The 25298-nt window shown below is 31.8% G+C and overlaps 1 protein-coding gene across 4 annotated transcripts in view; it reads left to right on the top strand.

Annotated features, from left to right (window-relative positions):
• The window catches only part of LOC118190773 (SCY1-like protein 2), a 934165-nt gene that overhangs the window by 359873 nt on the left and 548994 nt on the right, over positions 1–25298 (top strand). For all 4 annotated transcript variants that reach the window (XM_085809944.1, XM_085809942.1, XM_085809945.1 and 1 more), the window contains exon 2: positions 15099–15193. The gene's annotated coding sequence lies outside the window, so the exon portion shown is untranslated. The remainder of the gene's footprint in view (positions 1–15098; positions 15194–25298) is intronic.

The following is a 25298-nucleotide window of genomic DNA, read 5'->3' as shown; positions in this document are numbered from 1 at the left end:
CTGCTTGTAATGAAATTGCTAAGCATGGTTTGTTTTTTTTATAACGCGTACACTTTGAATTATGTTTCAAGACTTATTTTTTTATTTACTTCAATGATTCTTTATAATTATAAAAGTCTTAAACAGCGAAATTAGAGGCTTTATTTCAAATCCGAAAGGAAAAAGAAATTCTTATTTGGCATATTATTTTTTATCAATCTTTACTTTTCTTGAATATTTGCAAATATGTATTAATATGTTTTAAGCTAAATTTGCTCTGTATGATCTCTGCCTGATTTTGTTTTACAATATGTATGCTTTACCTTTCAAATAACTAGCAGTCCTCCAGCACTTTTGGATTCACAAGTCCCTTGACAGCATTGTTTCTTTGTTAGAATTCCTGCTTAAGCTTCCTTTTTCTCTTACTCATAGCTAACGGCATCAGCATTTTTTGGGATAAAATGTAAACGCGATTGCAGTAAGTGAGTTTTTAAGGACATTTTGCAAATCCACTTTATTTCAGATTTTAATTAATTCTTCTTCGAGCTCATTGTCGTTTTCTGTCTTCTTACTGCGTGTGAATTGTGTCACAATTTCTTTAAAAAGTTTCCCAGTACTTAATTTAACATTATTCGGTTTGTATTCAACCTCTGTATCTTTCCGTATTTTTCTAATTTACAGACTAACAAATACTTTTTTCTATGCTTAGCGTCATTGATTTCAAAACTTTTCGTACCAGGTATCAGACGCTTTAATATCTAATACGGGCTATAAGGCTATGTGGAATGACCTAGAAATACATTTGTTGCCTTAAACGTTAGTTAAAATCTGCAATGTTTATCTTATATTATCTTTATGTTAACCTAGAAATACATTTGTTGCCTTACGTTAGTTAAAACCTGCAATGCATATCTTATATTAAATTTTTATCGCTCTGGTTTTCTAAAAATAAGGAAAATAATACACTCTGCAAAACCGTTACGACTTTTGTATTTCCATCTAATTTGTATCATAGTAGCAAGACACTTATTTTAATTTGTTTCTTTCGTGCCAAATGCACGAAAAAGATAAATCATTGGTTTTCTTTTCTTTTTTTTAATTGTGTAGTAGAATAACTTTCAAATTACTTTTTGATCTATATGCAAACAAAATTAGCAAAATTTTGGAAGAATATTTTTTCCTTTTTATTTATTTATTTATTTTAGTTAAAGGGAAAGGTCACAAATCAGTGTCTAGAAAGTTTTTTCAATCCATATGACATAACCAAAAGAGTTATCTCCTTTATCACTACATCGTAAAATAACTGTGCATTCTATCCGATTATGCGCACATTCCTGAAAGGTATTCACTTGGCAACACATCACGTCACCAAAATGTATTTGCTTGATAACCCAGATATGTTCGCACATAGCAGATGAGTAGGATTTCTGCCTTCATGTTTGATACTCATTTTTCAGATTAATATTTGTTTTTACCCGAAATTTATATTCTTTTTCTTGTAAGGAGTTTCTTGTAAGGATGAAACTGAAAACGCTACATTTCTTCAGAAATATGGCGGATTGGTCAGCGAAGAATGCAAAACTTTACGTTCTATATAAATATACTTCTTAAACGATAGAATTTTATACACTGAAATTTGTGCGCGATGCCATATTTATGAAATTTTTAAGCGAAAAGTGACTGCTTTGTACGGTGAAAGAATTACAACATCTGCAATACCAAATTTGTGTTCTCTGGTGTTTTATAAGTGAAAATAAACAGCTGTGTACATGGGGAGAACAGCAGTGTAGAAAAGTACATAAAAGTTCTTGAAAAAATGTTGTGTTGTTACTAATGCATTTTTAATTTTATTGATTAATTCTTGTCTTGTGGAATTTTTAGTGTGTCGCCAATTTCAAAATGGTTACTGCCTTCTACGTATTAACTTGGTAAAAATTAGTCGCCGACGAGTTGCAGACTTTTCGTAGGACATGCGGATAGTCAGAAAGTAACTAGTTGTGAATTAATGTTATCAAAACTAATATGAATTTTATTTGAAGGAGAAATTACTCCAAGCAAAAATGAAATAAATAGCAGATCGTAAATTGGAAGTGTATCTCAGAAAACACGTGACATCTATTAATGAGAATGCAATGAAATTGTTGAAAACAGAGTATGAATTCGGACTGAACTGCCCACCAGCGGCCGACGGTAAAATCGCTGTACACTGGTAGTTCGGTCCGAGGTTCGAATCCCGCGAACGGGCTGGCTGCATGGGCGTTTTCGTGGTTTTCCCCATGAATAAGGTGTATACGAGGCAGTTTTCCTTAGAAAGTCCTCCACGAAGACATCCCTTCCATTAAGCAGATAGCCCTAGTGTGCTTTCCCGTATTCTCAATAAACCAAACCAACCCAGATTGAACTCTCAATGCAGGCTAGCAAACGGAAAAGAATAATTTTCGAGCCAATTAAATGTAATAGCCAAAGCACGTGGTATGTTGAAATGAGGGAAAATGAAAATGTCATTAAAGTTTAGTAATATGCACATCCTTTACATGGAAAAAAAGAAAAGAAACGAAAACTACTTATAAAAGATGTATAAATTATTGGAAAAGTCCATAATGGCAGGGGAAAGCTAGTGACAAAAGAAGAAAACCACTGCAAATTCTCTAAGCCGGAATATTATACGGAAAATTCGCCTGCTTGTTTCTTTTTTTTATCATTCATGTTTTCAGGGAATGTGGAATGGCGATTTTGTGATACACGAAAATCCAAAGGCATTGTGAAAGATAGCTTTTCCGACGCCAAAATTTAAAAATATTGGACATATAAAAGCTGAAAAGTCAGTCAGACATAGATACGTAGCCAAATTTGACATGTTATGTTAGAGATACGGAATTAACTTCATTTGGAAGATTAGTGTCGATTTTTCTCGATGGCGAAAAGAATGGAACCTGCGACTTTAGTTCGTTCGTTAAATATCCGTAAATATTCTATCAGTACTAAAAAGTGTGATCTAAATCAAATTTAGAAGAAATCGCTTAGAGTCGAACACAAAGCGAAGTCACATGTCTAGTTTAGTAGTTTCGGGTTTTTTAAACTCAACTTGCGTTATACGATGTACAGACGCCACATATTTACACGCACAGACAAACTTTTTCTTTTATTATTTCAGGTACATTTTTAAGCTTTCTTCGATTTAAAACATTCTAACTTAATGCGCAAGTGCATTGTCAGAAATAACTTAAAGCATTGATGAAAAAATGGTCGATTGCGTGGCAAATTTTAGCTAGTCGCGGCAGCTGAGTAATTATTTTTTGTTGATCATATTATTGCATCTTAAGCATAATTCCTCAGCTATGAATGCGATATTTTATGTGGTTTAATGGGGTTAACGTCATGTATAATTCGGAAGAAGATACTTAAGTATTAACGTATTAATGCAACTACTTCATCGCAATGTGTCGACTTGTTGCAGATAAGGTAAAATTACTTATGTTATTGATTTTCGTGACTTTTATTTTAACCAAACTATCGATGCGCGGTCCAAACTTTCGATCAAAATTTTACACGGTATAAACTATCCATATCTATTTTAAACTAGCAGACATTTTCAACATATCAAAAGAAAACACAATTAAAAAATTTAAAATATAAAGTTTAATTATTAAATAAATATTATATAATAGTTAAAAAAAGATAAAACATTTTCCGCGAAATCCTTGCAAATGTTTTATCACTGTTCTTCTCCTCGTGTACACAGCGATCTATTTTACTTTAGAGAGGAAAAAACAAATAACTGCACAAACTCGGCATTTCGCAACGGTTTTTTACCAAACGCAGCTCATGATTGCTTTCGGTCCGAGGTTCGAATCCCGCGAACGGGCTGGCTGCATGGGCGTTTTCGTGGCTTTCCCCATGTGTAACGTGTAATACGAACCAGTTTCCCTTAAAAAGTCCTCCACGAAGGCATCCCTCCCCTTAGGCAGATAGCCCTCGAGGCCGTAATCACAAACACTCAGACACCCAAAACTCTTTACTGATTTTGCCAAAGATTGTAAAATTAGATTATTAGATGACAAAATCTTTTATTCCTGCAGGAATTTAAACTCAGTTTCTTTAATATCTGGAAGGTTCCTCAATCGATATTTTAAAACTAAGTTGAAGGCAAAAAATATCAAGCTGAAAACTGTTGGAATTTAAAATGCAGCAGAACATGGCGAAGTTACTTGATTGAAGGTTTGGTATGAGCATGGTTGCCAGAGTTTGGCCAATTCCGAAAATTTGGCGACTTTTATTAGGTGGTTACGATAATACTTAAGTACCCATGATAAAATTCTCATATACTGAAATTCGCGATTGTAAAAAACCGGTCGCTAATGACTTCAGTGTTTATCCCAACAAGAAGTAAGCTGGTTATCCCTGCTTTAAATTATGGATCGTTGCTATTTTAGGAAAGTTAAAGAAAGTTTATTTTACTTCTATTTTTGAGATAATGTTGAAATACATTAGCTTTATGCGAAGGTTTTGCTTTTAATTTAATAGTTTAATAAAATTAATTCTTAAGCAGGTTTTCATTTTAAAAATATCAGTATGTGAACAATGGAGTGCTGCTCTGCGTAAAGTGGGATAACTAAAATAAATGGCGAGCACTAAAATGATTATTAAAACTGGTACATTTATCCCCAAACTTGCTTTCAACTAAAAAGTGCATTTCGGAAGAAAAACAAGTAGTCTGTACTCTGAGTACTTTTAACTGAGGTCAATACAAAAAGGGGTTCAATTTTACTGTTTATTGAAATTAACGTCTGCATATAAATCTTGTGTCTACTACCGTTGGAAAATAAATTTTTGTTGAGTCAGTAGACTTCCTTGCCATCCAACAGAAAATTTTAATATTTTCTTATCCAAGCGTTTCGCGACAAATAATATCCAATAGCTTCTAGAGATGTCTATTCTACCGCAGTGTCTATCACTCAGAACAGTTCGATGGCGGATGTCTAAGCCAATCAGACAGCTTTCTTTTCTTTCCTACCTTTTAGTAAGGTGACAATCAAAGAAGTCATCGATTCTCTTCCAGTCGTGATTTTTCTTGGATGAACGAAGCCGTTATAAGGTTTTTTAAGGTTTCTTGCAGTTATGATGTAGGCCATTTTGTTCCATCTATTCTCAAGCTTCGAGTCGATTTTTTGGTCTAGCGTTGTAAGTTACTAATCGCAGTTTCCGTTGATGACACTTTAATAAATAGTAAAACTTCTTGGAAAGATGACTTCATAGTGGTAACAAATGATTACTAAAAAATCACACGCATTTGTATATTTTGAGTTTTGTGATATAGTTTACTTTACTAAACCTATAAGTAATTAAAGGTTAATCTTTAACAAATAAAAGCAATTCAAAACCCTGTAATCGTATTTCGAAACCTTGCCTGTTGTCTTGCCTGCTGATAAAGATGCAGTTAATTTCCATCAATTAGCATATTTTTAAGTCTTTCCATAATTGTCGTAGCTTTGGCAAAATTCGCGTTTTTTGTTTTCTGACAGCTAAGCTTAAATGCCTCCGTGCGATATTTAAGAACTAAGCTGACCTTGAACGTTATATATCTCCGTACGATATTTAAGAACTGTCAATGTAAACAATAAGAATGCGGTATTATTATCAAGTTACCAAATTTTCAATTTTTGTGTTTATTTTTCTGACAGATTTTTGTGTTACGCTTGCTACCTCTGACGGAAGTACGATATTATCTGATTCCCTTTCGTTAGCAAATGAGCTGAACGTCTTATATGTACAGCAGAATTTTATGACAATCTTACATTAGAAAAAGCAAAAATAAATAAGGTACTTATGTATTAACGCAACCACTTTATTAGATGTCGCCAAATTTTCAGAATGTGTTAAACCCTGGAAACCATTCGCATAGCTCTTCTTTCAAGAAACATGTTCATAACAATACTTCAGCTAAGCAAAGTCTCCATTTTCGTATGCTTTGTCGTTTTTGTTTTATTCTAACTTCCAATAAACAATATAAACAAATAGGCATGTTCTTTGCCTTGAGCTTAGTTTTAAAATATAAACTTGTGGAATTTGCCAGCAATGAAAGAAACGACGGTAAAATTTCTACAAGAATGCAGAATTTGGGTGAAAATTTTCTAAACGGAACAACGAGGAAAAGTCTTTCCTGGATAGCCGCTGTTGCCAAGGATTGCAAGAAATCTGAAAGATACATTTGAAAATATTTCCCAGACTTTCAAACAATTGAATTGATAAGCAATAAGGGAAACTACGTTGTGTGGGGGAAATGCTTGAGGGCGTAAATAATTCTGAATGCATTGCATACAGTGAAGATACGCTTAAGAATCCTATTCTAGGGTTTCGGGAAAAGTGGGAAAAAATTTTGGGTAAGAATACTCTTCCGACCCGAATGAATTAGGAGTCAGATCTCTTTTTGAAGTGATGTGAAGCTGGGATTTTGAAGTAAACAGTGAAGGCAGTAAATCGCATTTGCTCAAGGAGGTTAGAATAGAAGGAGGGAGGGTTCGCAGTTTCCTCCACTATCAGGGAATGAAACTTCACCGAACAAGCGGCGTCCATATTTGTAACTTCAAAATATTGCATTACGGCAGTGAAACGTACGTGTTTTTAAGCTGTTCCGTGCATGTATTTTCCACTAAAAATATGTAAAATTTATAATGAAATGCTTCGCTATTGTTAGTTTTTTGTTTTAAAGTTATAAAGATGATATCCGTAATTTACTACGTACAGAACATCATTAAGAAATACTTCGAAATCTAAATGCATGTGCATAACATTAAAGCCTTTAAAAATAATGTTTCTGCATATTTCAAGAATTTGTTTAGGTTTTATTAGCAACCTGTTGGGTGTACTTTCCAATTTTTCCTTTAAGAAGTGATATTTCTGATTTATTCCCAATATTGTAATTTATTAAAGAATCATTTAAAATAATTTTAACCTGAAATTAATAGCAGATAATTTTCTAAAAAAATAGTCACAAGTTGCATTTTTTTTTAAATGAAAGTTTAAATAGATTCTTTTCACAACCAACAACCTTATAACAACAAGAAAATAAAACAGATTTATGTGAATTCAGTGATTTCAGTTTATGCGCGTTTCATATTTATGAATCTCAAAGAAATTGCCTTGAATTAAGCTGAATTACAGAAATATACCTATACCTATATTTTTGGATACATCTTTCCCACATGTTCAGTTGTGTAAATATTTTACTTACTTTTATCGCTATACTTCCCACAAATTTGTAAATTTATGCAAAAAACATTTTTTTAACAACAGAAAAGTTAGTTTATCTTGATCAAATGCACAAATTATATTCCTAACAGTTCACAAAACTTAAAAATTAATAATAATTAATACATAAAGAAAAGCATTACCTTGTTTAACACCTTTACAATTCATAAACATAGTAACAATTGGTGTCTTACTTTTCATGAAAATTATCAAACGAATTACCTAAAACGTTCAAATTATACAGTTTAAATTCTAGCATACATCATTGTATGTTAAGGAACAAAGATGCCAGCTATAAACAGAAACATTAAAATGTATTTAACATATTTTGATTATTATTAAGTCCTTTTTTTCACATCTGGAAAGAAAACAACATGACATTGTGATATTTTTTACCTAACTTATCAAATTACATAAGAAAAAAAGAAAATCAATACTTACGCGGGAAAAGTAATCTCAGGAATCTTTTTCGAAAATCTGTTTGTGCATTCATATACAACACAAGCTGACATGCTTCAAAAAGAAAAGAAGAAAAAATATTGTAATTACGGACTTCCTTGCACAAGTCACAGTGATAACAGTAACATGGCCGCCAAGCTTCACCTTTTGAGTTGAACCTTCCCTCCTTCTATTCTAACCTCCTTGCGTTTGCTTTAACTGAAATACAATTCATCTAGTGTTCCGTTTAGCAATACATATTGCTCCTGCGCAACGAAACAGCACCGTTGGCTTCAAATCGGTTTGCGAAAGAAAATGAAATCATGCTTCAGCAAGGCTGTTTGGTGCTAGTAAAAGATGGAAAGCATGATAATTTTTTATTAATTGATCAGAGTAACAATAAAGGTGAAGATGAAACAGAATTCGATGATGTGACTGAAGATATAACGGTAGACGAACATTTTCATGCAATCCGATAATGAACATTTATAAATTCATTAGGTATGTCACTTCTTTTAAATAAAGAGCATTTACGTGTACGTAAACTCTAATTTTTGTATGCTGATTTTTTCCTTATATTTAATTCATCATTTTTATATCTGGCATATAGCACGCGTCCGTAAATTTCGATCTTATTTTTTGTATTAAAAGTTTGTAGTTTTTTGTATTAAAGAATTAAAAGTAATACAGTATTACTTTTAATTCTTTAATACAAAAGCGCTCGTTATATACGCCGCGCTCGTTATACGCCGGAATGTATAAGCGCTCGTTATACGCCGGAATATACTGTAAGCGTTTTTAATTTTTTTAATGTGTCATATAATTCTTATTTAACAATTCAATTCTGTATTTTAAATTGCTAAATTATGTTGTCTTTTCGTATGTTGGTAATGTTTACCGACTTACGATAAATATCGATGTTTTGGGAATCTTTTTTATAAAAAGGCTCAGAAACCACCAGCTTGTATCTGATACGTAATTTTTATCTTTCATCTGTAAAAATCACTAAACTGGCGCCAGGTTGACTGCGTTAATATGTTAGTCCTCTAAAAAATATAGGACGCACTCAGGAAAGGTTGCCATAATACCACGATAAAGGGGAGAAATGAAATTAGCCTCATTTGGCCTTTTATTGCTCTTTGGGTGGTTTTTAATTCAAGTAATATAATCTTTTATACATTTTACGAAATTGAATTTTCTAAAAATTTATAAACGAGACCAACAACTTAAACAGTATTTTCTCTGTATTCCATTTATTAAATTTTTTTAAATTTAAATTTTAACATGCATTAAAATTAATATAGTTAGTATTTAATGTAAATAATGTAATTTTTAGAGTTTATTAAATTTAATAAAAAAGTATTCATCGAAAATACCATAACGGTTTTCACTAATTAGTTAGTAATATATTACAGTCCATAAATGGTGCACTAATTGCATTATTGATGCACTGTAAAACTTTAATCTTAAATGAATGTAATTTAATTTCTGTTATATTACTAGCTTAATTTTTTAATATTAGAAAAGGCGAAGAGAGCAAAAGTGCGGGTGTAGTGGAGGTACTCAGTTGGTTATGGTTTATTAGTGTTTTAAAATGTTACCAATGCTTACTACCGAAACCTTGTGTACAGTGAAATTTTTGATTAATTTCAGGATTTGATTTGTTTTTGTTAACTTTATTTCGCATTGTTGTACAAAATTTGAATTATGTTGTAATTAAACCGATATATAATTCATCCCCTTTCGGTTTAGTTAATACTTTGTATTTATTATTTAACTTTCACTTAATTTTATTTCCAAGTCTCAAAATGAATATAAAACTTTAAAGCTGTATTTATTCTGTACTTTTTAATCTTCATTCTCATTCCAGAACTATTTATGCCGTAGAGAGTTTCATGCTTTCGTTTATTTGATTCGTTAAAAAATCGGGGCCTTTATAACGCCTTTAAATGAGAGAATAAACAAAAACAAAATCCTTTTCTAAATGCTTTGGTTTAAAGGTGCTATATGTCGTTCCTTCTTTCGATTAGCTAATATCGATTTTTTTCAATCCAGCCCATTAACTGCAGTAAGAGAGTGGTAGCTACTTTATCCTTCGATCACTTTCGTCTTTTCTGCTGACAGGATAACTCACCTTCATGTCCTCAAGTTTTGTCATACGCATTGTCTTATATTTTTCAAATGATATTAAAATTCAGAAAATTTTAATGCTGACCATATATACAATATGTATATATAGTATCTCATAAATATCAGTTTACACATACAGTAAAACCTGGGTTCACGAGTTTAATTGGTTCTTGAGTTGAATACCTTCGTTTCCGCAACTTTCTTAAATAGAAACTATGTTTCCCGTACAATTAATGTAAAATGAATGAATCCGTTTCCAAATTATAGAGGATTTCTTAATAAAAATTTACCATAGTATTTTATTCACATGTTGGTAACACAAAAAAGGAATGGAAAACATTAAATCTAAGATAAAAAATCTGATGTGTGCACCACATGACTTCCTTGTAAGGAATATTAAATTATGCGCATTTTTTCTTGCATTTCATTTAAACTTATTGGATTGAATTAAATCTACTTCGTCGATAGCGCATAAACCACAATAGAATAAATGCACTCTTTAAAATTCACTATATTTATTTACCATAGCGACACTGTGGCCCTAGGTTCACTTAATAGCGCTACATTTCAATCATTTTTTAACTCAGAATGCACAAAATTCATATCATCTTAAGAATTATCTAATCGTTGCACATGTTCTATTCAAATACTATAATAAATCTAAAACGATGCATAAAAGAAATTAAGCAAACAACAACAACAAAAAGAAACAGTTTTTCACAAACAATTAAGTATTTCTCATTCAATTAATTCAGTTCTCATTTCCCGACAAGGCAAAAATACATAAAAACTCAAAATGTCTGTATTGAAAATTATGAAGTAAATCTTGAGCAATAAATCTTAAATCTTAACAACTTCCTCGAATAAATTGCAGAATGGATTAAGCATGATTTAATTCGCAATAATAAAAGAAGGCGTTACCTTTGTTATTGCGAAGCTTACTTTCTCTAGATTGGCAACAAATCTACTATTCTGTTGTTTCAAATGTCAACAAGCAATGGCCGACATGGCAAAAATTATTTGGCTTAGCGGTACTTAAACAACTTTTAAATTGTTGATAGTTCTAAAACTATCGTATACAGATTTACTAAAGGCATAAAAACCTTAACCGGAAGATAAGAGCACCATAATTAAATCATTTTTAAAGCAAAAAATGCACAATTTACAAACATATAAGAATAAAGAAACTGAGATCACTGAGCCGAGTAACAAAGTGGATATACATATATTTATATACTTTTGGTACGGCCGATTGCAACGAAAATACGAGGTGCACATCTACATGTTATAGCAGTCCTATATACAAAATTTCAACGTTCTGAGACTACTCGTTTTTGACATATGCGAAATACATACGTACGTACAGACGCCACGAAAAATTCTCTTGAGAATTCATTTTAAATTAGTTTTTCAATTTTTTTTGGGGGGGGAAGAGTCCTTTATTCGGCCATTACATACAGATATCAAGCAGAGACATCGTTAAATTGCATTCGATAGCGGTGAAAATGGATATTTGCGTTGAAATATGATGCCTGAAACTTGTCGCTATTACAATACTTCCTTTTCACTTCGTACAAGGAAGTAAAAAGATAACCACAAAACCAAATATATAAAATAGACGAAAATTTAATCTAATTTTACTGCACTCACACTCAGAAGAAAGGTCAGCATAAGTGGAATGTAAGAGAAAAAAATGTACAGAAGTTTATTATTTGGACGAGACAGTTTCTTTCATAAAAACATCAGATGACTGTCTGTCTGGGAAATCTTGTTTTATCTTTTATTCGTTTCTTAACGCCACTCAACTCTGCTTGAGACACGCAGGGTCTCCCTTTCTCTTCAATGCTTGCGTAATGTTCTTTGTCGTTGTCTCTGTTTTTAATGTGTCTAAAATAATACATAATCATTAAATTCTTTGCTGCAGTTTGCTACTGCTTTATCAGGAAGACACGATCGCATAAAACTTTTCACCTTATCATAATATGTATAATTTATCGGGTCACAGAATTAAGTTCATCTCTGCTTCCTATGTTGCTAAACCGTGAGAATTTTTCACGAATTTACCGCTTTTAACTAACTTTCTGGTACTTCATCTTTTGCTTGTGCTACTTTCTGCTACTCATTATGCAACAGAATTCGTATATCTTAATATATTAAGATAATGTATGTATATATATATATAATGTATGCATTAAGATTAATTTATAATAATAGCAACTAATTTATGATTAAATGAAAATTGGTAACTAGCGATAGAAGCTCACGAGTGTGCATTCAGTTTTAGGCACTAGTAGCTGCTATTTTCATGTGTTTAATTGATTTGTTTATTATTTTTGTGATCTTTATGAGCAGGATTCCGAAGTTTATGTCAGTTTATACTTCTGTGTTTTCAGGAACTTGTGTGTTCACTGTCTTTCTTCTATAATACATTTTTGTTAAAATACTACTTGATTAAATTTAAAACTTTAAAATGAAAACTTTTAAAATAATTGATGCACTTACATATATATATATATAGAGAGAGAGAGAGAGAGAAAGAGAGTCTAAAGAAAACTGAATCAAAATTTTAAAAGTTAAGACATAAATATATTTTATTTATTTGTTTACTTATTTATTTAGTATATAAGTCTAAAATGTTCTATTTCTCTTTTCCCAGCTAATAATTTCAGCTTAGGTGCCCTATGCACCTTTCAAATAGGGGGAGAAAGAAAATAATATATATTAAAAGAACAATGAAATAAATAATTTTACAAATTAAACTGAAAAGCTTGTAAAATTTTTACTCAAGCTGCCTTTTTTCGTGTAGATAGCTATTTAAAAAGTTTTATCTGAACTCGTGGGATAAAAGATGGTACTTTTTTACTGATAGATGAGTCAACTCCATAAAAATAATAGTCCTAAAAGAAAAAATATTGCAAAACGAGTGTAAACCATTGTTATGTACTTCAATATGATTATTGGTGATTTTTTTCTGTTATTTTGTTTTTAAATCATCCGCCTGTTTCAAATGATCACCTGATGATCTATGGCCTGCTCGACATGTATGTGAAGTCCATTCACCTGATTGTAATACTGAAAAGAACTAAATAACTGAAAATCAAAGCAAAACCAGGTTTCTAATTAAAAACGCAAAAAAAAAAAAAAAAAAAAAAATTCAGCAGTTAAATTAAGGAATCTGATGAAGTGAAATGAATTCAACTACCAGAACAAAATATGAGCTGAAAAACCTTAAGAATTAACATAAAGGAATAAACAGTGAATAAAAAAATAAACTGCCCATTTAAAAAGAATAAGGGCAAAAAATTTTAATAATCTAAACGTGAAAAAGCAACTAACAACGGAAATGTTTAATTAATTCCGAATTAATTAAATGAGAAAAAGGAAATTTAAGCCAAAAAAAAAAAAAAAAAAAGCTGTTTGTTTTTAAAATTTTCATGAAAGCTAACATACGTAATATAAGGACTGAGAACCGTGTTGCAATTCGCAATCTACGGAATACTCAGGGACTGAATTTGTGAAGTTGTTGGACATCATTGAGCATGTGAACATATTACGTCACAAAACTCCCGTGATCTCCGATATCATCTGTTACTTTAGGAGACTTTTTGGTTCTTTTTTACTGCTTTAAGTCAAAAATGTGTGGCAGCACTGTCTTCTTCCTCTGGAGACACTTCCTCCTCAATTGCCTTTTGTTGTTGCTTCTGATGGTATTCGAGTTCTGTTCTTTTTTAGCTGATTTTTATGGCCCTTTAATAACTCCTTCAAATCTTTATTGTTAACTTGTACGCTTATGATTTTGGCTTCAGATGCAATATTAGATAATAAAAAATTCTGGAGTATCAATGCCGCCTATCTGAGTGTTAGTAACTTGAGAAACTATTGTCATTCGAGACTTTTTGTTCTCGTAATTTGTTCGTGAATCTGTTTGCTCACGATGAAAAGAATGCATGACCCAAGGTTTCAATATATTTCATATTATTTGACACATAAATATTATTTTACAAACATTTTTAACCTTTGATGAATGAAAATAATTCAAAATATTGGTAACTTGAAATGAAATATATTTCTCATATGGTTTACGATGCGACGAACAATAATCGGTAATAAAGAACCCTCTCACTTCAATAGAATCTAAATTCATCGTCAGTTGTGAAATCATGGTGAAATGTTATGGGTTTTCTGGACATTAAATCTGAGCAGCAAGATCACGTTGCGTGGGACTTAAAAATAGTTCATATATATCAGAAAAAGGGAGAAACAGCGTTTTTCAGTACTGTGATTTCAATACCTCTTTGAAGTAATGTAACTGTTATACAAAAATGCAATTATGTAATTGATGCAACTGCCTAGCAAAACGAGAAAAATACAATTTTGTGTAAATTATAGGATTTTCAGTGAAAATCTTTAGAAATGTGACTCACTAATCTTCAGAAAAGTAACTAAATAATCTTTGTAAAATTAACATAACATTATTAAATGTTTTGTTACGAAACTGCGATAATTTCTATTAAACTTCAAGAGATATAAGCTACCGCTTCATTCAGGAAGACTTAAAGAACCATGAGCTTGCAACAATGTACTGTTTTACAGGTAGCAAAAAAATTGTCTTTGCAAATATATATAACCGTGTATTATTTTATTATGTAAAGTACTATTATGTAAAGTACTACACAAACATGCTTTTTCTTAAAATCTACGAATTATATTAATATAGAATGATTTAACCGGCAACTTTATATTAACAAACAAATTTGTGAGGGAACGTAAATTATTTCGCAATAAAAAAAAAGAAATGTAAATCTCAGTAACATTAAAGTTTGAAGTAGGTGAACATCCTAAACCTCTTTACCATGTGACCTAAATATAAACACCAAAGACTTAGAAATAGTATACAAATCATGATTTTACTAACGGAAAGCACATGCCAATTATACCAATACTTATACGAATTATGCCAATACTTCATCCAGCATAGTAAGATCATACTGTTCTCTTGAGTACCCGAATTAGCTGAGGATTCGGTCTCCTAAAAGCAAAATAATTGATATTGCCTTTTCGCTAAATAAGTTTATTATTAATAATAATAACATAAAAAGTGTCTACATTTCGGTGCACACTGTTAAGTTTAACTCAAATTTAATTTTGAAAGTTAATGCAAATGAAAATTCGGAAATGCTGTTATTATAAAATATGTTATAATTTACTGTGTTGTTCCATAGTTAAATCTATTTACTATTGTAATGCATCACTTTATAATTTGTTAAACAATCATTAAATATAGTTTTTTTTTATTACATTAGAAATCGATTTTCTTCGAAGTGACTTCTTCGCAAAGAAAACCGATGGTGTTTGGGAAAATACGAAATTGTTAATATCTGTCATTGTGAGCTTGGGGGTAAGTAAACTTATTCTGAAATATTAATCTGAAGATAGAATTTATTTTTGTAATATTCATATTCTCCAACTTTTAGCCATTGTCGAAATTTATCAAATAGGAGATACTTATGTAACTGTTAGCCTGTAAGGATCATTTAAACTATAATTGGTAGTATTTGTGTACTCCGTAGTTCATAAGATAATGAAAAAACATTACTATGTGATACAGGAGTAAACGTTTAAAAATGTGTAAGGATTATGATAATTTTATTAACAGTTAAATTTTAAGTTCCTTTCCTGTCAAATTCTTAACTTCAACTTACTACTTCAGGTTAGAACGTAGTTTTGGAATCACTCTGAATACTTAATGAGGAGGAGCGGTATTTAAACCGTGAAGTCTACTTGCTGAGTCCGTGAAGTCTACTTGCTGAGTCCGTGAAGTCTACTTGCAGACTTGCTTCGGTGAAGTCTACAGTGAAGTCTACTTGCTTGAGAGAATCAGAGTTTCTGATTTTGCGCTCGCCTGCCTTTTGGCTACTCTCTCTCAAAGCTGTTATTACACTCGGCCGTATTCAGGCCCTTGATAAGCTTTGTAGTCAAAGAGAGTTTAGGGGCCAACTCGATTAGAATCTTGATAGCTTCGGCTATATGTCTTCAGTTAATCTTAGCTTTAGTTTATTTCTTAGTCTCTTAAGTTCCAGTCCCACCAGCGGCCGAATGGTAAAGTCGCTGAACACTAATAGTTCGGTCCGAGGTTCGAATCCCGCGAACGGGCTGGCTGCATGGGTGTTTTCGTGGTTTTCCCCATGTGTAACGTGTATACGAGCCAGTTTCCCTTCAAAAGTCCTCCACGAAGGCATCCCTTTCCTTAGGCAGATAGCCCTCGAGGCTTTGCCGTAATTAAATAACCTAACCTAACCTCTTAAGTTCCAGCCCAAGTGTCACTTTTATTGTACACTTCAAGACGGAGTTTTGTTAAATCTTATTGAAATAATAAAGGGTTAGTTACTCTTTCATCTTGTTGTTTCTTGTCACACGAACGTAAGCGATTATTTGCTAACTAATTCTTAAGGTTACTAACTTTTTACTGCAATTACACAATGGTAAACCTCACAGATGTATCTTTCGTTAAATTTTTAAATTATTCTAGCTCGATCTGAAGAACATTGTATAAAATTGCGAGCTATATTTTAGAAGAATCTTAATATGCAGAATTTTATTTAAAATTATGTCCATACTGGGGCTACGTAACATAAAGCTCATCAGTATATGAAAGAATGTTCGATGTATCAATCTTGTGACTGTTCCACATAACAAGTGGCTTTTGATTTGAAACAAAACACAATGTTTTTCGTTATAATAAACATTCAGGTAATTGACCACCAGCATTGAATATTTTTTAAGGATCAGATACGACTTATGGACAGCATAAATAACATTTATGTAGAGATCATGGATAAATTCCAATGAACAGAGTCTATTATTTGCCAATAAAGTTGGGTGTTTCAGTATATGTATGATTTTAGGTAGCGACATAATCAAAAGTAGCAAGGTGTCGCATCTAGAAACCTGATCCGCTGTTAATGCTTATTATATAATTCTCACCAAAGGTTGAGAGTAAAAGTTGTTTGACAATAAATAAAACAATAAATAAATATGCTCCATTGTTACTGGGATGTCATAGCATACTATACTCGCCATTTTTCACGGTTCCGGATAATGCTGTTTCATAACGTATCACCATAAAGTTAATTCTTTAATATTATGCTCAAAGATTTCTACCTTTTACTTCCTTGTACGTAGTAAAGGAAGTATTGTGATCGCGAAGAATTTTGCATATCATATTTCAACGAAAATATCAATTTTGACAGCTCTCGAATCCATCTATCGATAGATGATACTACGGATCTACGGATAGAATAAAGGTCTCTTTTTCCCGAAACTGATTAAAAATGGATTTAAAATAGATTCAGGAAAGATATTTTCGTGACGTCTGTATGAACGTTTGTACGTATGTATGCATGCGTCTCGCATAAAAAACGAGTAGCCCCAGAACTGCAGAATTTTGTACTTGTATAACACGTAGTTATGCTTTTCCCTTTTTGGTTGCAATCGGCCGGTCCAAAAATTATATATATATATATTTGTAATAATAAAATTCCATAGTCAAGAATTATCCTACCGACTCCTTGTGATGTACTAGCTTTTGTCCAGAATAAAAGATTGGTGAAGAATCATAAATGTAGTCGTAGCTTAAATTATCAGACGATAAGTTTAAAAAACAGGATCCATTTATTATTATTCAGGAGAAGTAGCAGTTACAAAATCAGATATCCGGAGTAAATAAAAAGAATTATTAATAACTTTTTGTATGAAGTTTACTGCATCGGACATTTAAGAAAAGCCCCGATATTCTTTTGCGAGTCCTTTTATAGCCTCTGGAAAGGCGGAACTTCCAAGAAATGACGTCAGCCTCGTCAGCCAATCCAGTTCGCTTTAAATATCTCCAGAACATTGTATAACTGTACGTGTAGAAAAGGCGGGAAAAACAACTTGACTACGGGGCTGTATATTTAATTCCACGTACTTTCAAATAAGAGAACGTCGCCATTAAAAATGAAAAGAACATACAGTTAGAATTTTAAGTGTATTCTTGACTATGGAATTTTATTATTACAAATATATATATATATACCCACTCTGCTACTGGGCTTGGTGGTCTCAATTGTTTTACTCTTACATGCTGGTAAATTGTGCATTTTTTGCTTTAAAAGTGATTGAATTATGTTGTTCTTATGTTCCGGTTAAGATTTTATGCTTTAGTTAATTTGCATGCAATAGTTGTAGAATTATCAACAACTTAAAAGCTGTTTAAGTGGGACTAAGCCTAATAGATCATCCATTTGTTTACATTTGAAACTTGGCAGAATAATAAATTAAGTCAGGTTCTGCACTTTCAGCGTCTTTTACCAAAATTAAAGTTTCACTTTTGCGCACCGAAAAATCTGCCTTCTTACCCGCTGGCCGAATATCTTATTTTTGCTTAGAAACTCTATATTTTAGTTGTAATTTTTGTAACTATTTTAACCGTATTTGGCGTTTTTTTTGTTTTTCTACATTTTTCAACTTTTAATGAAGAAGTTTTGAGATTTTATGTTTATGTTTTTTTTTTTTTTTTTTTTTTTTTTTTTTTTTTTTTTGCCTTGCCGCGAAGTGAGAACTGAATTAATTGAATGAGAAATATATCTCTAATGAAATTTGAGGAAATAATTTTAAATGAAAGGCAGCAAAAAATGTGTATTATTTAATAGTCGGTTCAAGGAAGTTATCTGGTGGGTGGCCACGTCAAATATTTTATTTTATAGTACATTCATTATATTCCTTTTCTTTCTTCATTTTTATATGAGAAAGTTTGTTTGATCACAAAATCAAAGAAAGATTACATAAAATTCCATTTAGTTAAGATATCTGATATCTAGAATAACAAGCACAAATTAAAAATAAATGTAATGAGTAGCATTCTGCATCTTTCTTCAGCAGTTCTAATAATTGAAATTCAAATTGTTTTATAATAAATTTAGAAGGAATTTTTAGTGAAAGTGAAATACTTTAATTCATTTTGTTGTAAATATAGGAAGTTTCTATAAATTTATTTTTATGCACAGGCTTCTCATTTAGGAGCAAGAAAAGTTTGCTAATTTTTTTTTTATTTCTAAAGAAGACACATATGTCTGATCGCCCTCGAAATCCATATAGTTTTAATCATAATCCAAGCAAAACTAAAGCTGCTTTTTTGTCTAATTATAATTTTTTGAAATACATATTATACAAGATTCGAATTTTTGAAATACATATTATACAAGAAGCAAAACTTGAAATACCTAAATGCAGTTGTATTCTCATGATGTAAAACGTAAATTTTCTTATTAGTAACAGAGAAAATACTGATAGCTGCATTCGGAAAGCTATCATCCGCGCAGGTAAATTTATCTTAATTTTGATTGTTTAACAGTTGAGTTATTGTACTTTTGCAAATTATATTTTGACGCAGAAAATTCTAAATGAGAATTGATGTACTCTAGACAATAAGAATTTTTATTGTCGCGGGTGTTTGCAAATATTGAATAAGTTAACTAAATGCTATTTGTCGACTTTCTTTTACTCGCTTATGAATTCTTCACATTTAATATCTCACACATTTCTAAACTTTCTTAAACAAATGATGAAGTGAGAAATATCATTTTGCACTTTATTATTGCACACTGTCCAGACGTAGATATATGGAAATCATTTTTCAGAGAATAAATAAATAAATTGTTATTAACTTTCTATCTCCATGGAATACTATTAAGTGTAATAAATTCATACTGAGAAATGCGAATTTGGGACAAAGCTAAAAACGTTCAGAAGTGATAATTCTAACCATTGTCTATAGTGTTTTACAAAGCTTAGAAGTTGTTGTAAAGTATGATTTAATGTTCTTTTACATCAGCTTAATTTCTGCTGTAGGAAATAGACGGTTTTTCAATTTTCATACTCACCGAGAAGCTGAAAACTAAATAAACTATTGTTATGCAATGTACTTTCTTCTCTTACTGCCCAAAACGCTTTTCCCTAAAGAGACACAGATTAAATAAAATGTTGGTATTTTTTTATTGATACCTGGTACCACTGAGGCTACGTTACATCTAAACATTCTTCAACTCGGATACCAAATATTAGAATGGAATTTTGCCCAAGGTACGAGTTGTCTACTATAAAAGGATACCTCCGTATGTGCTCGTATCTACTCCATAACCTTTTTACTCGCTGTGTTACATGGGACCATTTAATTTAGTGAATAAAGATGCCTGAAATTCCTGCGCATAATTAATATTATGTTTAAGTATACCTATGACTTGTCAGAATTTGTTCCAAAAGAGTGATGTGTTTAAAGATCCTCCCAAACATGTAGCAGAGTCTGGCACACTCTTCATCATATCATCTGCCTAGATGAGTCTTTTTCCAAGTAAGAATCATGTATCTATGCAAGAACAAATAATTAAGCGCATACCGCGTATAATCGAATATACTCACAAAGTATACCAAAAATATAGATTCAGTAATCATGCGACCCCTCATCTAGCCACCGATGGCGTATAGTTGATTTTAAGTTCTTATTGCAAATGTTCAACTTCTGAGGCTCATATCAAACAAATTGCAATACATCGCGTCTTTGGGCACAGCAGACGTATGACCATTATTAAAATCACAAGCAATTGCCAGTCACAGTACATCTACGCACTACGGGCAAGAAGGGCAGTCTGCCTTAGTCTCTGTCATCAATCAAGGGTAGACGGCCAACACTCCTTCGAAAGTAGGATGAATGGAATAAATAAATAACGCACATAATGAATAATGCAAGTGCTGGTTTGCGTGTAAGCAAGACAAGTAAAATGGGAAGTTTGGGAAGTTAGCTCAAATATTTGCGTTTTCAGTAATATGTCTTCATAGTTTAAAATTTGCATCAATATCCACTAAAAATAAACTTGTAAATTTTACTTGAATTTCCTTTAGAATGGAAATTTTACGCATTATAACTGTTGCTTTGTTAAGTTGTTTATAACATTCTATGCGTTCCTCTTATCCAGTTTTATGACACGTGTATTTAAAATCATATACATTTAAGAATTTTCGTAACTCGTTTACGAGGAAGTCTTCTGAATTATTTAAAATTTCCTATATTTTGAATTTTTTTTTATATTTCTAAATTGTTCAAAATTTCATATCATGAACTGTATTAGAACATGGTTTCACAAATGAAGTAGTCACCCGAAAATATAATCCATTAAATTATTATTTTGAATAGTTTTTTTCTGAAAGGTGTCCCTGAAATAAACTACATGCATGCTTTAGTTGTTTCGAGAACCTTCTCATTTACACTGGTTTCTTATTACTAGCTATCTCATTCTTCCCTTGCCGTCTTCCATTTTATTGCAAAACCAAAATTTAACAGAGTTTTGAGGTTTACGACTCTTGGCTACTGGTTAACTTATACGAAACAAGATATTGTATATCACATATTAATTTCTTAGGTAGATATTATACAGGAATACAGTGCTAAGGAAATGAAGGCTGAGTTAACTTTTCTAAGTTCCCTATGTTTATTTCTATAGTATACTTGATTAAAGAAATTTATTGTTAATTACTTCATCTAGAAAGATTCATTTTGTCTAATTAAATTATAAATTAAATATTGTTCCTCGTTTAATCTGACAGAAGGATACAGCAAAATATGTAACCCTAGATTTCACCATTCAGTCCTGAATATACCAAAACCTTGAAAAATTATGCTTCACCAGTGACCGAGTGGTTAAGATCTGAATAGTTTGACGTTAAGACACAATAACACGCCGAATAAATACTAATTCAGAAGACAAACAACAAAAATCAGCGTTATATTTACAAAATTTCCACAGGAGTAGTTTCGATGGTTTTACCGAACCACCATCCTCAGCTACAAAACGCAAATGAACAAGAAAGGAAAAAATGATAAGATAAGAAAGTCTGGACAAGAATAAGCAAGTGGCGCCATCTGTTGGTGAAACCAGAACTAAAACATAATTTCTTTAAAGGCCGAAGGCAAATTTGGATTGGAATTAGGATCGTTAACTAGAACAGAAAGATTTTTATGAATGTGAAATGCCTCTAGAAAATCCAGTTCTCCAATGGAAGATGTTTTTTGAATAATTTTGGCAGCAGAAAAATTGAAAGTGTGATTTTTGGACCAACAATGTTGCGCAACAGAAGACTTCTGTGTTTCCTTTTTTCTAACATATGCGTCATGTTCCTTGACGCGAAATTTTAAGGCTCTCTTAGTTTGGCCAATGTAAATTAAACCATACTGGCAAGAAATCCTATAAATAAAGACCCCATTCCGGATATGAATTCCTGGGGTATTTATAGGATTCCTTGCCAGTGTGGTTTAATTTACATTGGCCAAACTAAGAGAGCCTTAAAATTTCGAGTCAAGGAACATGACGCATATGTTAGAAAAAAGGAAACACAGAAGTCTTCTGTTGCGCAACATTGTTGGTCCGAAAATCACACTTTCAATTTTTCTGCTGCCAAAATTATTCAAAAAACATCTTCCATTGGAGAACTGGATTTTCTAGAGGCATTTCACATTCATAAAAATCTTTCTGTTCTAGTTAATGATCCTAATTCCAATCCAAATTTGCCTTCGGCCTTTAAAGAAATTATGTTTTAGTTCTGGTTTCACCAACAGATGGCGCCACTTGCTTATTCTTGTCCAGGCTTTCTTATCATATCTAATCATTTTTTCCTATCTTGTTCATTTGCGGTTTTGAAGCTGAGGATGGTGGTTCGGTAAAACCATCGAAACTAGTCCTGTGGAAATTTTGTAAATATAACGCTGATTTTTGTTGTTTGTCTTCTGAATTAGTTTGACGTTGTTTGGGTTCAATCCCATGCCAAACGGATTGGCTGTATCGTTGGTTTTCGTGGTTTCTCAATGTGTGATGTAAATGCGAGCTACATTTCTTGAGAACGTCCTCCATGAAAGAATCCTTCCTCTTAAGTAGATATTCGCCATGACTTTGCCATATCTAAATAACCTATCCATTGAAAAATGGTAAAAGGAAGTATTACAACTATTTCCTAATTACATGAAATATATTCCAATTCATAAGGCAGGTTGTCAATTGGTTAAGGTGAATATTTTGTAGAACAAATAACTAACCATCCTATTGACTAACATCCAATGATACCTCTACAAAACTCACTGTTTGAACTGAATTGTCGTCATTTAAATTTCACACCCATTTACGACAACGAGCAAATTCTGTGCATGTAATATAAGGTCGTAGTAATTGCATTACCCGAAGTAAATTTTAGCCATAAGAATACATTCGAGGCTATGCAGAAGTTATTTTGGAAAGTAGTGCAGGCGGTCATGCCATTCTTTAAATTACTTCAAATCCTCCCCAATTTATACACTTATAAAGTATTCTGCAGCTTTCTTAGCGTGCCTTCGGGGTGTAGTGGTTAGCACACTCGACACGTATTCGGAGGTGTGTGGTTCGAGTTCTGGCGAGAGGGCATTGCTAATTTTTCACGTCTCCAGCATAACAAAATACCTGATAACTCTGCAGTGGCGCTCGAAATAAAATCATGTGGTGGATGCTGATTCTCCACCACCAGGATTTTGCGACTGGGGTCCCCTCATCCCCAGTCGCCCTTTAAAAAGGGAGAGTATGTAAGGTATTCTTTCGTTGTTCCTTATTTAAACAATAGATGAATAAGTATCTTTTTTAGGAAAATCGCGAAAAAATATCGTCATTCTTTTTTATTCTGCTTCTCCAATTAATGTACTCAAATTTTATTTGCATTAAGAAATACGATGTGGTGTTGACGCAAAACCCTTTTTTATCATTTTTATTTGAAGAAGCTTTCTGTTGATGGGTGTAACTGGAAAGGATAAGTGGTAATTTTCCTTGCTCCTTTTTCCTCAGTGAAATGAAGAAGTAATTAACTCTTTTTTTATATTCGAAAACAAGAAGTTTTCCTCTCCCCTTAGAACCCTACAGGGGGCTTTCAGGCTTTCCGAAGAAGACCTCTCTCTTTAGTCTCCCCCTAAGTTTTAAGGTTGCAATTTAGCTGTACTACTTTAGAAGCCAACAGTAACCGAAAGGAACAGAAAATTAGAATTACATATCAGAAGAACAAGTAAAGAATATCTAATAAGCAGACTAATTACTTAAATAATAGTAATAAATGCAAGACCTAGCAGAGGAAATAACAGCTATTAGTAAACACATATATTAGCATTAGATACATCTTTCATTAACTACAATGGAGCATGTAGTGTTATAATAATATAATAAATTAATTAATTATAAAGCAAATTAATTATATTTCTTATAAATTACATCTATTAATGCTATTATTAATTTAACATCTTTCTTTAATAGTAATAGTCATGGTGTCTGAACTAAACTAGAAAATTTAATAAACTGGTGTGCAAACCATTATTTGTTACTAAAATACAGTTCGGTAATAAACAAGCTAAAGGATAGTACTTAGCATTTTCAGGAAGATTCCGGAATAAACATATTAAGCAATGATCAGACTGTTGTAAATGTTTCATCCGTCACTGAAAGAACACATTTGTTTTCTCTAGTTATATAGAATGGGATTTAAAAGTTTTATAAGGCCTGCCGAAACCACCTTAATTACTTAGAGAAAATGTGATATGATTTATTTATTATTCAGTTTTAAGTAACATATTAGAACTTTGTGTCTTTCCTAACTTAATTTCTAAAGCTCGTAAACTGTACTGTATTCTAAAGCTCGTAAACTGTACTGTATTTTTAAAGCTCGTAAACAGTCTGAAGTGCTGTTTGGGGTGAACGCAAACGTTGTTCATTGTAATATATTATTTTAAATGATTTATTTCTACTAATATAAATTCGTTCTATTGATATCAGTTCACTGAGAGAGATTTGCCATGCAGGAATGCAGGAATGCTAAAAAACTGTAATTTAAATTTGATTCAATTTAAGATGATTTTTTTAAAGTATTGTATGTAGAAATTCTTTCTTCAGTATGACACATTTCTTTTTTGTTTTCTTTGAGTAGCCTCTTTTCCGTGCATCAAGTTTAATTCTTAAATTTACTTTTACATTTCGAAATGTATTTTTTAGATTGTTGAATTATTTTTAAAAAAGTACGGTATCTTAAAGATAATTTTCCAGCAAACTGAAAAGAGCTCTTCGAAAACATATATAATTGAGAAAAGCACTTTAAAAATGAATTAAAATATCGTTTAGAGACATAAGCATTCATAACAGATTAGTTATTTTTATACAGGACAATCAGGGGAGTTCGAAAATGATATCAAACCCTAATCACCAAATACATTTTGTTTCTTCCTAACTGCATTCTCCTGTTTTGATGAAGTCAAAAGAAAAACGCCGCTTTTAAAACCACAGAAATACATTTTCTTCCTGTGGCGACAGTTTTATGAGAGATTTTCAAACAAATCATCGGTGAAATATAAAATATTGTCGAAAAATGTATAAGTAACGCAAGATGAGTGTACTTTTATGCTTACCTTGATTTGA

This window comes from Stegodyphus dumicola, chromosome X2 (assembly GCF_044657685.1).
Source record: "Stegodyphus dumicola isolate Sdum_Otavi_A_Nest chromosome X2, ASM4465768v1".
Classification (NCBI taxonomy): Eukaryota; Metazoa; Arthropoda; class Arachnida; order Araneae; family Eresidae; genus Stegodyphus; species Stegodyphus dumicola.
This window is presented reverse-complemented; position numbering and strand designations above follow the sequence as displayed.